This window comes from Eubalaena glacialis, chromosome 19, assembly GCF_028564815.1.
Source record: "Eubalaena glacialis isolate mEubGla1 chromosome 19, mEubGla1.1.hap2.+ XY, whole genome shotgun sequence".
NCBI lineage: Eukaryota > Metazoa > Chordata > Mammalia > Artiodactyla > Balaenidae > Eubalaena > Eubalaena glacialis.
In genome coordinates this window covers 42,942,261-42,954,929 of record NC_083734.1, presented here as the reverse complement: position 1 = coordinate 42,954,929, position 12,669 = coordinate 42,942,261, and the positions used below count along the sequence as shown (strand labels likewise).

General features: G+C 52.1%; 1 protein-coding gene across 3 annotated transcripts in view; it reads right to left on the bottom strand.

Annotated features, from left to right (window-relative positions):
- Positions 1 to 3,560, bottom strand: part of LOC133080476 (signal transducer and activator of transcription 5B) — a 57,758-nt gene extending 54,198 nt beyond the window's left edge. For all 3 annotated transcript variants that reach the window (XM_061176390.1, XM_061176391.1, XM_061176392.1), the window contains exon 1: positions 3,397 to 3,560. The gene's annotated coding sequence lies outside the window, so the exon portion shown is untranslated. The remainder of the gene's footprint in view (positions 1 to 3,396) is intronic.
- Positions 3,561 to 12,669: the final 9,109 nt, after the last annotated feature.

The following is a 12,669-nucleotide window of genomic DNA, read 5'->3' as shown; positions in this document are numbered from 1 at the left end:
GATACCTTCCAAGGAAGTCACGGGTGTGACCAAACTAACAAAAGTAATAAAACGTCATCTAAAACCCTGAAACCACCAAAAGTGAGGGTCTCGTTCAACTAAAAGTTGAACACATGTAAATTACTCCTCTCTTTGATTAGTAAAACTAGAATAGACTTAGATATGTAAAGTCCTCTCCAAACTGGCTTAGGTTTTTTAATAGTAAAGGATCATCACTAATAAGAAAACACCCAATGTAAACAGGCTACTTAAAATAAAGACATGACAATTAACAGAACGCAATTAAAAAATTTAATCACTGTGATGCTCACAATTTAAGTGTACAAGAAACTGTCTGATCAATGGAAACTAGATTTTTAAATTTGACTTTCTTATTCCTAGAAATAAGCATAAAACTGTTGTGTTTCCAACACTGCAGGGGAAAAAAATACTTCTGATTTTAGAACGGTTCTATTAACAAAGCTCAGATTTAAAGAAAAATCTTTTCCTTTAAACACCACACAAAACTGGGGACAGTGATACTTTCGAACAAACTTTTAAACATTATTTTTATTAAGAAGTGCCAGAGTCAACGTATTTTGATAGTTTATCATGCAGTAAAAGGATATTCTTCTGAAGAGCTCAGTAACCTAGAAATGTCATAAATTTTTAAAAGAATAAGTTTCAAATGCTCAAAACACATTAATAAAAAACAGGAGGTTTTCTGCTTCCTTTTGTAGGAATAATGTGGTAATCTACACTCTAACAGAAGGGAGGAAATATGTGTCACTGGTAGTCCAGAAATCTGTGAATACTTATGATATACATACATGTTTGTAGGGCACTAGAAGAGTTAAGCTTCCTCTGATTCTACCTTCAACCTGCAATCTAATCTTGAGCATATTATTTACCTATTTATAACACCTTGCTTTTATAAGACTACCTGTATTACCTACACAAAAATGAGCCAAATGAACCACCACAAGCACATTTATAAACATATACTTAACACAAACCACAAATGATTTCAATATAATTTGAAATAATTTTAACATAACAATATAACTTGAAACAAATGGACATAAGTACCCAAAGAGCAACAAATGATGCTTTTTACTAGTCCTGATGTGGTTTTTGCATATGTAAATAAAATTTTTTAAAAATCAATTGAGAGCAAGAAAATGAAGATGAAACAAGAACTTGGGGCACAATAGGAAGTGCTGACCAAAATATACATGTTGTAACACTCCAAACAAGGATAACACTTTTTCCCCCTTCCATCATATATATCATGAAGTACCCATTTAAGAAACACAGACACCTTAAATTTCTTAACACAATCCATACTAATAGCCTGTGGGCAAAAATGTGAATCCTGACTAGTGAGAAGGGGGGGATAATTTATTTAGTTGCGTATACAGCAAAGATTTTGTGCAGTTTAGCTCCAAGTTATGCAATAACCAAACTGCTTGTGATAGAAATCAACTCTTGTGTTTTTTTCTGATGTTTTGCTTTTTTAAAAAAGATCTCTCCATTCCTTCCCTGTGTCTCAACCAGATGCTTGAAATTTTCATCTTCCAACGGCTACAGAAAACAAGTAATCTACTAGATAACACCTACCTGACCAAAGGTGTGGTGCTGTTTTGGTTAGACCAACAGACATAGCAAACTGTCACATAATAAATTTTCTTAAAATCGGCAGCCCCCTTTTCCCATTTACACTATCAGTTCTAACTGTGATCTTCCAAGAGATGGAAATTGGTACCAAAACAAACAAAAAAAACCCCAAAGCCTTGAAATAAAGTCAATCAATAGAATTCCACCATTTGATACTATCAGAACTGATCTAGTGTTCCTAGTGTTACGAAATTAGAAAAAGATGACTGGCACACTAAATAAAATACATCCTCTTCTAAGAACTATAGCCAATGAATATGAACAATGTAACCAACATAACATAAACAAATAAACAATAACAGAAAAATGTTGAGGAAAGAGGCAAAGTTCTATTATTTGAACGATAACAAAACTGAGATAATATACTCAACAGCTGAAAGCTTATTATGGCCCAGGCGGCTATCCAAGCCCTTTGGAAACCTAAGATACAAGCGGATGATAAACACCATTTGAAGACTGAAAAAAAGACCTAAGCTCTTCTGATTTTAGAACGGTTTAATAATTTGGTGACACACTAGCCCTTTCAAGGGGCATTCCCCGAGGACATTCCAGAGACAATTTATGGAACTGTGTTTAGGCAAATATCTACTACTTCTCTGTGCTTCGGGAAGAGCACTAATCTGAGAGTCTTCAGACCGACATTTCAGTTTCTAAACAGCTGAGTGAACGGAGCAGGCCAATCGCTCCACCTATCTGGCCTCAGTTTCCTCATTTGTACAATAAAAGAATGTAGCATTACCGCCGCGGTCCTTTCCAGCTCTAACATTCTACGACCCACTCTGAGCACTATTTATTTGATACGACGGTATCACATACAATGACAGGATCAGAGGGGGTCAAGAAGAAAAAGATCTGGCATGGCTCTTCGGGAAAGAGAGGATCGCTATCTCTTTTTGCCCTTAAAGTTCTTGTGGTTCTCATTAAGCCCCTCTTCCTAAAAGCTGGCGCTTGTTTTTCTTCTTCGCCTTTTCCATCACTGCTGGCTACAAGTGTCTGCAAACGCCTCTTGCTCCACACAAGTTCTTTCCTCTTTGATCTGCCTGACCATCTTGCCAGATTCCTTTAGCCTCAGACCAGCTTTGGTGACACAACGACTCCCCTTCCGACGCTGCGTATCTACCACCAACACCAGGAGCACTTTTTAACTCTTTATCCCTGGCTAGAAAAAAAGAACGCACTGCGTCCACAGCCACACGCACAAGCCGGGGCCTGGCGGGTCCTGATGAGGGATTCTGCACCCCCGAGCCTGATCGAAACGTTCGTATTTGTTATCTGGACTCCTTATAAGGCGCTGTTCCTTGAAGCTTGGCTAAAACCCCCCACCCCACCGGGCACCACCGGTCTCATCCCACCCCCAGGAGTCGCAGATACCGCCTTTGAAAAAGGGAGAAAAGCGAGGAGCCGGCGGGCGCTATTCCGAACTGCAACACGAAGGTGTGAGGGGGCCGACGGCAGCCCACCCCGACACACGCGCACGCACGGTCTCTGCCCTCTACCCCTTCCGGCCCGCCGCAGCCTCAGCACGACGCCCCTCGCCCGCCCCCAGCCTTCGCCCCCCGTGGCCCCCCTCACCCAGCGGCGCGGTCCCCGCGCCCGTCCTCCCGGCCCAGGGAGCGATGGCGGCGGCGCAGCGCGGCCCTGCCGGGCGTCTGGGCGGCCGGGGTGCGGGGCCCCGCCCGGGCCGGCTCCCCGGCCTCCCTCCGCGGGCCCCGAGCTCCGGGCTGGCCCCACAGCTCCTACCTCGCTTGGCCCCTCAGGCGCCAGCGGCTGTCTCCCGTCCGCTCTCTGGCTCGCCCGCCCGCTCGCTCGCTCCCTCCCTCGGCCGGGCCGCCGCGCTTAGTCGCCTGCGCTCGGTCCAGCCCGGGGTGACGGCTCCGGCCGCCGACTCTCCTCTCGCCCGGGCCCACGGGGGCGCGCGCGCCGCTCTCGCGCGGAGGCCCGGCCGCGCGCGTCGTCCGCAGCCTCGAGCGCGCCCCGCGCCAGCGCGCGCCGCTTCCTGGTTCCGCCCGGCGCGCGCTCGCGAGCCCCGTGGTCCCTCGGCCCCCACCCCGCGGCCGCCCTGGAGAGGCCCGGAACCCCCTCAGCGCGCTCTGGGGGGCCGGCGCCGCGCGCAGCCCCTCTTCGCGGAGCGGGGGCGGCTTGGCCGCTTGACTCCCGGGCCGGGTCCGCGGGCCGCGAGCACATACTGCTTTGTTTGGGTGGGGTCTGCTGGTCTTGTTGATTGGCACACCCCTCTGCGGCCCGCCCACCTCCCTTCGCCCGGGCTGAGGTCCGCGTTTCGGGTCCAGTCCCTCCCAGGCTGAGGTCAGAAGTCCATCGCTGCCCCATCAATAATTGTCCCGGGTTTGCTCCCTGGAGGGCGTTTCAGCCTGGGCTCCTGCCGCTTACCACACGGAAGAGCAAGAGGAAAGCCTGAAGGGACACAGCAGGAGTTTACAACTGGCCCTTGCCGAGTAGATCCATCCACTGTTCCAGAGTGAATCTATGGGGGACAGAGGTGTCTGAGACCATTTCCCTCTCGGGGGAATCTTGCTAGCTCCCACCAGTGGAGCTACGTACGGGAGGGACTATCTCCTCTATCCGGAGAAAGAAGAATAAGCAGGACCAGCTCTGAAGGATCCAGAAGAAAGGGAGTCTCTGAGAGCCTTTTCCATGTAATGGGGAGGGGGTGCAGTGTCTGAGAAGGCAGCCTGAGTCACCCACTCTCCTCTCGCTACATCTCTGGAGCTGGCCAATGGTTTCCCTGGCAACCCTCCAAGGGCCAGCACCAAAGCAAGACATGTCAGATCTCCAGAAACCCAGTTGCAGGGGCAAAAGAAGAAGGACCCCCACAGATGCACACAGAGCGTCCCTTCCCTACAATCTGAAAATCTTCCTGTCCAGAGATGACCAAGATTTGCAAGTCCTCATGTTCTCCCATAATCCTCCTTTAGCAGCTCTTCCCAGCAGCCTTCCCTTCACCTCCAAAATAACACCAGCCACAAAGATCTTTGTGTCTGCAGCTGATCACAAACTCTTTCTCCCCCACCCAGGCTACTGCTTTTATCCCACATTCTGAGCCAACACCTGGCACGGTGCTTTGCACAGAGTAGGTACCGGGAGCTTGGAGGCCAGAGCAGGAGGACAGGCTGGGGCAGGAAGCTGGACGGAAGCACCAGCCCTGAGCTCTCTGGCAACCCCTCTGACAGTTACTGCCCAGGAGGTTTCAACACTTAGGCACACCACATTTCTCTTTCCTGTAAACTTTCATACCTGCACACATGCCGTTCCTTCTGCCTGGAATGTCCTCCTGCCACTCAGTGTCTGCCCTTCGGTGACGCTTGCTCCAGGCAGTACGAACCTCGCCCTCCCTGTTTCCAACCACACATTTATGCCCCTATTATGGCACCTCTCGTGCTGAAGGACAATTTCTTGTTTACATGTCTCTCTACCCCCAATGGCACACAATATCCCATTCACCTTTAAATGCTCCCACCCAGTGCCCAGCCCAGAGCAGACACTCAATAAATATTTGAAGAACAAACCCTACACTCTAGGAATAGAAATGGAAACCAAGAGGACTGCATAGTAATTAAAAGCACAGAATCTAGACCCAGACTCACGGTCAGCTCCTTGAGTCATGCAACCTGGAGCAAGCTTTTTGCCTTGATTTCCTCATTGTAATATAGTGACATTAATAGGACCTACCTCAGAGCATTGTTGTGAGAATTAAGTGAGTTAGTACATGTAAAGTGCTTCGAATGCTGTAAAGCACTATAGGGCTGTTAATTATTATTATTGTTTTTAGTAACAGCTAAGATTTACACCCCTCTTCCTAGGACTGGTCAGGTCTAGGACTCAATCCAGTTGCCTTGGCTGCTGGTCATCAGTGGCAGCAGGGTGCGAGTCTGAATGCTGGGAGGGCGGGGCAGGTACGTCTCATAGCACATCTGTGACTGACCACTAGGCACCCAGCTAGATCTGGCTGGCTGCGTGCATAGACACCAAGGACAGAATGTTCTGGTGACTACCTCCACAGAACAGGAATGTTGTCAACCTGGGAGAGGAAGGCCCATCCAACACCTACCTCTCCCTACTTCCAATTCACATGAGGTGAGACCCTACCTGGGTCTCCTGGCTCTCCCGGGGCCTCAGGGACATAGTCCCCTAAGTTGAGGGGACACCAGACTGAGACGTGACACAGAAGGAGTCCTAGAAAGAAAGAAACTGAATGGGAAGGTAGGATCCAGAAAGACCCTACAGAGAGCCCACATGGGAAGCTGCCAGAGACATCGTTGCAAACGCAGAGATGTCCACTGGTCAGAGAGTTGGGGTCATCTCTTAGCCCACCCTGGCCTGACGCATGAGAGAGAGAGGCTTGAGGGAGAGCCTGGAAGTCTAGTGGGCAGCCCTGTCCAGGCATCCCTTCTACTCTGCACCAGGGGCTGACCCCAGCCTCCTCTCCTTGCTCGCATGCAACAGCACGCGGCTTCCGCAGAGACGCCCCCATGCTTCCCATCCTCCCTCAGCCCTGCCCAGCCACAGGCAGATCATGAGGCTATTTTCTGGAAAGGTAGTTGAAATCACAACCACGATCCCCTCTAGCCAGAGACCCACACTCACGTGGCTTCTCTCTCCAGAACTCTCTGTACCTCGGGAATCAGATTGGTCCCTACCACACAGCAGCCACAAAAGGACACCTGCGGGAACTTTCCTTCTTCCATAGGGGGGTGCTTCCTCCCTATTAAGTCAATACAGGCCCCTGGAGCCTCGGGCACTCAGCAGACAGGAAGCAGAGACATCTCCAAGGCCCCGGAATGGAGGTTTGTCATAGCCAGTGGTTCATGGGGGCTCTGTCAGTACCAGGGCTTACTTCTGCCAGAGCACAGGCAGAGAAAAGAGCCGAGTTTTACAGTGGTATCTGGTTCCAAATCCCAGCTCTGCCAATTTAGCTGCTGTGTGACCTGAGTCAAAGTACTACACCTCTCTGAGGGCCTCAGTTTCCCTCATGTGTAACTCATAGAAGGTATAAGTTATGTTTGTAAACGTATAGACTCTTTCTGGGAGTACACACAAGCCTGTAGTAACTGTAGTTGCCCTTGAGGAAGGGACCTGAGGAACAGGAAAGGAGAGAGACTAACTATTCACCGTATATCCTTTTAAATCTTCTGAGTTTTGTCTCATGTCCTATGCTACCTATTAAAACATTGGGAACATGAACATTTTTTCAAAGTAAAAAGTAGAGAGATAGTGTTTGTGAAAGCATCATGCCTGGCTTGTGCAAGGCACTTGATAAATGAGTATTCTCTTTCTTTTCCGCAGCCAGCTTGCTGGGCTAGGAGGGAGCTGGCAGGGGGTGCGGTGGTTGGTATGTGGGATGTGGGTGATGGATGTGAAGGTCCTTGCAGACCTGGAGATTCTTTCGCACTCCCTGTCTTGCTCCTGTGTGCCTCACCTGTCTGGGCTCCCTTCCAGCCAGAGTTAAAGGGAGGGCTCTCTGGAAAGCCCGAGGCACCCCCCCAATCCCCGCCTCCTGGGACGGGGTCATCATGCCCTTTCCAACCAGAGTCCTGGGGCAATGCTGTAGCATCCAGAGAGGGTGGGGCTGACATATACGAGGGAGCAGAGTGTCACTCCAGCCAGTAATTTCCTGGCTTCCCGGGTGGGTTAAGAACTCAAAAGTCAGCCCAGCACCAGGCAAAGATGAAGCTACTGCTGCCATGGGTGGGAAAGCAGGTCAGTAGGACCAGAGCCGGCAGAGGCCAGGGCAACAGAGGAGAGAGCCTTCTGGGTGCTGTGAGTCAGGATGTGTGATAGGGAAACAGGGGTCTGCACTAGAGAAAGGGAACCCCTGAGCTGTCAGAGCTTGGGGAAGCCCTGTGCGGTTTTAGGAACCTTCATTAATCCAGCAGTATTTATGAAGCCACTATGACAAACCAAGCAGTAAGACACAGCCCTTTAGGCAACTAGTTAGAGCCATAAGAAGAGGCCTGCAATACAGGATTGAGGAGCTCCAGGAGGGCAGAGGAGAAAATACCTAGCTCTACTGGCTAAGGTCCCTGAGCAACTACTTACTATGTGCTTGGCTCTGTGAGTGAGTCTTCACAGCAATCCGAGGAGGTGAGTCTTGCTGTCCTTCTTTTACAAAACAGGCCACTCAGCTCAGAGAGGCAGACTCATGTGCCTGGAGTCACACAGCAGAGCCAGGTCTGCCTTTCAAAGAAGTAAAGTAGTTTCAGGTCACACAGCTGCTAAGTTGGCAAAGCTGCGATTCGGAACGAGATCTAACTCAGCTCTTTTTGCTGCCCACACTCTGGCAGAATCAAGCCCTGGCACCGACAGAGTCCCCTCTGATCCACTGGCTGTGACAAACCTCCATTCTGAGGCCCTTCCTATCCGTTGAGTATCTGATGTCCAAAGCCTCTGTGCTTTCCCCTCTGCCACACTGACCCTATGAAAGATGAGGAAGATGTTACCAGATGGCTAAGGGAGGAATGGCCTTCCAGGTAGAGGCAATGGAGGCAGCAAAGGCTTGGAGTTGAGAGAGGTCAGTGCACTGGGGGAACCGCATGGCTGAAGCACAGAGTGAAGGGAAGGCTGGTGTTTGGGGTCCATCACAGCAGCAAATGAAGACCAGGCCAGTAGCCAATAAGGAGGGGATGGGGCATTGGACCAGTCTTCATTTTGACTTCATATCCCCCACTGGCTTCTGGGGCTGGGGAGCTGATTTTGGAGGCTGGGAGCAGGCAGGGAAGATGTGGGTGGGTTTGTGCCTGCAATAAACTGGAACAATGGGAAACTGGGCTGGAGAGCAAGGAACCCCCTCAGGTCATAGCAAAGAAAAGTGGCAGAGTGATGGAGGATGGGGGTGAAGGAGGTGCACAACCCCTCTCTCACATAACGCCCAGAGGGCTTGAGGTCCATACTGGGCAGGCTAAGACACAAAAGATTTCTTGTTGGGCTGGAAGGAGGAGAAAGTAGCTCAGCGGGAAGAGGGGCCTGGTAGTTATTGGGGATGAGGATGGGAGCCAGACCTGATCCAGGGCTGCTCAGGACAGCCAACAGGCCTATCACCTGCCCAGCTCAGTGCTCGTGGCCTGTCTCTCCTCTCTCCCGGGCCTACCCCTGCCGCCAGGAAGGTGGACTCCTCTCTGCCTTCCTTACTAGGGAACGTGTGCTCAGCCCAGACATTTCACCCCCTCCTCTCCCTGTCCTGCAAGCTTCTCTCCCAAGGCAGGTGGACAGGGCAGCTGGGCAAAGGAAGGCCGGCTTTCCCCCTCCTACTCACCGGGTCAGTGCCGCACCCCTCCCTTCACTCTGTTCCCAGAAACAGAGGACAGTCGCTATGCCTCAGGCTGAAAGGCCTCGTGTTCCCTTGGTGACTTCACTGTAAGTTGACTTCCCTGAAGAGTGGTAGAGGACAGGGGACGGGGCAGGAAGGGGGGACAGGCTGCCCCCGGACCTGAATTCCCGCTGAATTCCTCACGGCGCATGTACACCCTCCCTAGGTACCACTCTGTCTTCAGGGACAGGAATGGGCAGCATTTCCATAGGGAGGTACCAGGGTGAGGAGATTCCGGAAGAGGCAGGGACACTGGTCTCGGAGGTGCGGTATGTGCTGAGCATAGGCCTGTGGTCCCCCCTTCCAGGAGCCTTAAGTGTGGGGGCTGGAGAGAGGTGGACGGTCCCCACAGAGGCAGGGCGGGGGTGAAGCAGGATGCTTAAGAGCCCACGGGCTTCAGCTTTGGCCGTCCCCACTCTGCTGGGGCGCGGAGATACTTCCTGGAACACCTCTAGCTTTCTTGGGAAGGCTCTTCACCCCCCACCTCCCCTCTGGCTCCCATACAACAGGAACTCTCCTTGAAGAAGGGACTTGGAGCAGAGGAGACAAAGGCATCTCTGTACCATCTCCCCCCGCCCCCAGGGACAGTTAGGTCAAGGTGACCTCAATCCGTTCTCCCCAAGGTAGGGGCGTCAGCAGGGCCTCCTTCACGGCTAACCTGGTCTCCAAGGGCCAGAAACAGGACTTGGGATCATTGTTCCCTTCCTGTATAACTCAAACCCACCTCTGTGTAACACACAGGTCACACTGCCTCATTCAACAGAGCAGGGGCAGGGACCAGCGTAGCGATGGAGGCGCCATGCTTGGTGCCACAAAACAACCATGGGCTAGAGTGAAGACTACGGTGTGCGCTCAGGGTAGGGAAAATTACAAAAGGTTGTACGGAGATCCTGCCCACAGAGCCGGGCAACTTGGATCCTGGTGCCAGCTGTGCATTTACTGGCCAGACTGCTGTGGACAGGACTCTTTCCTGGACTAATCAAAGGGGAAAATTCTGGTTCTGCCTACCTTCAAGGTTGTTGCAAAGATCAATTGAGTTGAAGAATTCAACCACGTTTGTACATGAATATGCCATGATTCGGTTCAAGATATGTGCATAGAGTGTGAACTACAGACTAGGCTAGGGATTATTATGATTCCTATTAAAATGCAGCCAGTCTGCTTTTGGGGAATGTCTTCCTGTGAGAATTTTTTTTAATCCTTCTTCATTCCCCATGTAATGCTGTGACTTGGAATTGGGGATGAGGGGCAGTTAGGGGCGGCAGCCTGGGACCCCAGCTCAGTCTAGACGCGAGGAGGTTTCTGATCTTCCTGAACCCCCCATTCTCTACGCCTCAGTTTTCTCCTCTATAGTCTGGGCCCGTAAAACCACCAGGGTGCTTTGCTTTGTGGTGGGAAATAGCAGAGACCAAACCAGGGGACTGAAAGCAAAAAGAAACCCCAAATTTGACAGTTCCGGGTAGTTGCATTATCCGGAGCCCTAACCACAGTCACCTCTGCCCCCAGCCTAACTCTGACACCCTTCCCTCCTCCACTCTCTTGGTTGGCCTTTGCCCATCCTGGGAAAGCTCCAAAGCTCCTCCCCTCCCACTGCATCTCAAAAGGAGAACAGAGGCACAAAGAAATGGAGAGCAACCCAGGCAGAATCAAACAGAGACCCAGACAGAGACTTAGAGAGAAAGAATCAAAAGGAGAATCAAAAAGCAAGAGGAAGAAACATGCAACAAAGGACACCCGAATTCAGGGCCTCACAGAGAGGCCAAATGGGGAGAGATCCAGAGGTGCAGGGAAACAGCTGTCACCATTGGACACAGGGGAAGAGGGGGGCATGTGAGAGCTCTGAATGCACCGGGGCCCACCCTTTTAGGCCAATCCCTCCAGTTTTGTTCACGGGCACCCCAATGCTAGCTTTTTTTTAGGACCCAGGAGGACCCACCCCCCCAGCCAAGCCCAGTCCCATCCAGCCAGATGTTTGGTGCGCGGGGCTGCCAGCTGGAGCAGCAGGCCCCAGCAGGCCCTGGGGAGGAGGCTGGAGAGGCGACTGCCTGGAAGTGGGCAGGCAGGGCCCCCACTCTGAAGCTGGCATCTCCATCCCACCCTTTCCAGATGCCCAGATGCGGTTGCATGGCAAGGGTGGTCCTCTGCCTTCCAGACGTGGCTCAGAGGACTTGGAAACTCAAGGAATCTGCTCCCCCTGACTGACTTAGCCACCTGCTCACAGTGAGAGGCTGGAGGGCACAGGTGCCACATCGGGCCCACCCACTGTGTCCTTGTGACACTGACCGGGTCACTTTCCCTCTCCAGCCTCTGTTTCCCCATTTGTAAAATCATCTTTACGGTTTTTTTCCAGCTCTGACACTTGGCTGTCACTCCAGGTGAGCCCCTAGCTGTGTGTCAGACCCTCCCCTGCCAGATCCGTTGCACAGAGTAGAGGAAGGAAAGAGGGAGAGGCATTGTGCTTCCTCGTCCCTAGAGCAAGTTTTCCCCAATCCCTTGAACCCCTTTACAGTTTTCAATTCCTTTCCTTGTGATCCTGCCAACTGAGACTGTGACCACACATGGAAGTGTGTCGGGGGTGGGGAGGGGAGACAATCCAGCTTCTGCAGCTTTAAACTTCGGGTTTTCTCTGAACTAAAAGAATGAAAGTGGGGAAGTAGTGAGCGGTAAGAAGATGGGGGGGGGGGCACACGGGGGTGGGGGAAGGAATGGAGAGAAAAGGGCAGATCCAAGAAGGAATTAGGACGGGCGGGAGGGAGAGGAGAATGACTGCCCCCAATACATGAGGTCTTGGCCCAGCTGGCCGTGAGTGGGCTGCCAGACTGGCCCCTCCCTTGGTGCTGCCAATACCAGCTGCCAGGCACGGGGGCGGCCCCAGAGGAGAGGGAAGCTGGGTAAAGGGAATGGAAGGCTTCCAGAGCAGCCTTGCCCAACTCCACAGGCCCCGTAGGGGGACTCTCAGGGAGGGGGCTGGGACCCAGGCAAGGCTCAGGGAGGGTGTTCCCTGCTCTGTCAAGGCATATAGGCAGTCCTGAGCTTGTGAGGATTCAAGACACACCTCCCTGGACTTTCCGAAGATAGGACCAGCCTCAGATGTGACTGGGCTGGGGTGAGTGGAGAGGCAGGATCATGTATGGACCATAGTCTGCAGACTAGGCCCTGTGCCCACTGTGGGACCCTACGCAAGCCCCCTCCCCTCTCTGGACTCCATTTCTTATCTGCATAATTTCAGGGGGTTGAAACATTTGCCTGCCAGGGTTCTTTCTTTTTTCTACTGCACCCGAGGGTGCACAGTGGCAGGAGTGATGGAAGGAGGGGCGGTGGGGCCCCCTGGGTGAGCTGCCTTCTCTGGAATCCCCAGTCTTTCCCCTCAATACGCTTTGTCTCTGAGATTACGAAAGCTGTGTCCCCAACCCACACAAACACACACGCACACACACACACACATTAAACTTTTTAAATCTAGAGACTCAAAAGATGACAAACGCCAGGGCTGGAAGGCTGGTCCAACCCTTCCCTCCTCCCTTTTTACAGATGAGAAAACTGAGGCCCTGCTTTGGGATTTCCGGAGCCCGGGATTTCCCAGCCCTCCCACCCTCATCCTCCAGCCACTCCTGCGCCTCTTGCTCAGCACGGTCCGCGGCAGCTCCGCGGGGCCGCCGGCGAGGGCTGGCTGGGATTCCCGGGTGACCCGG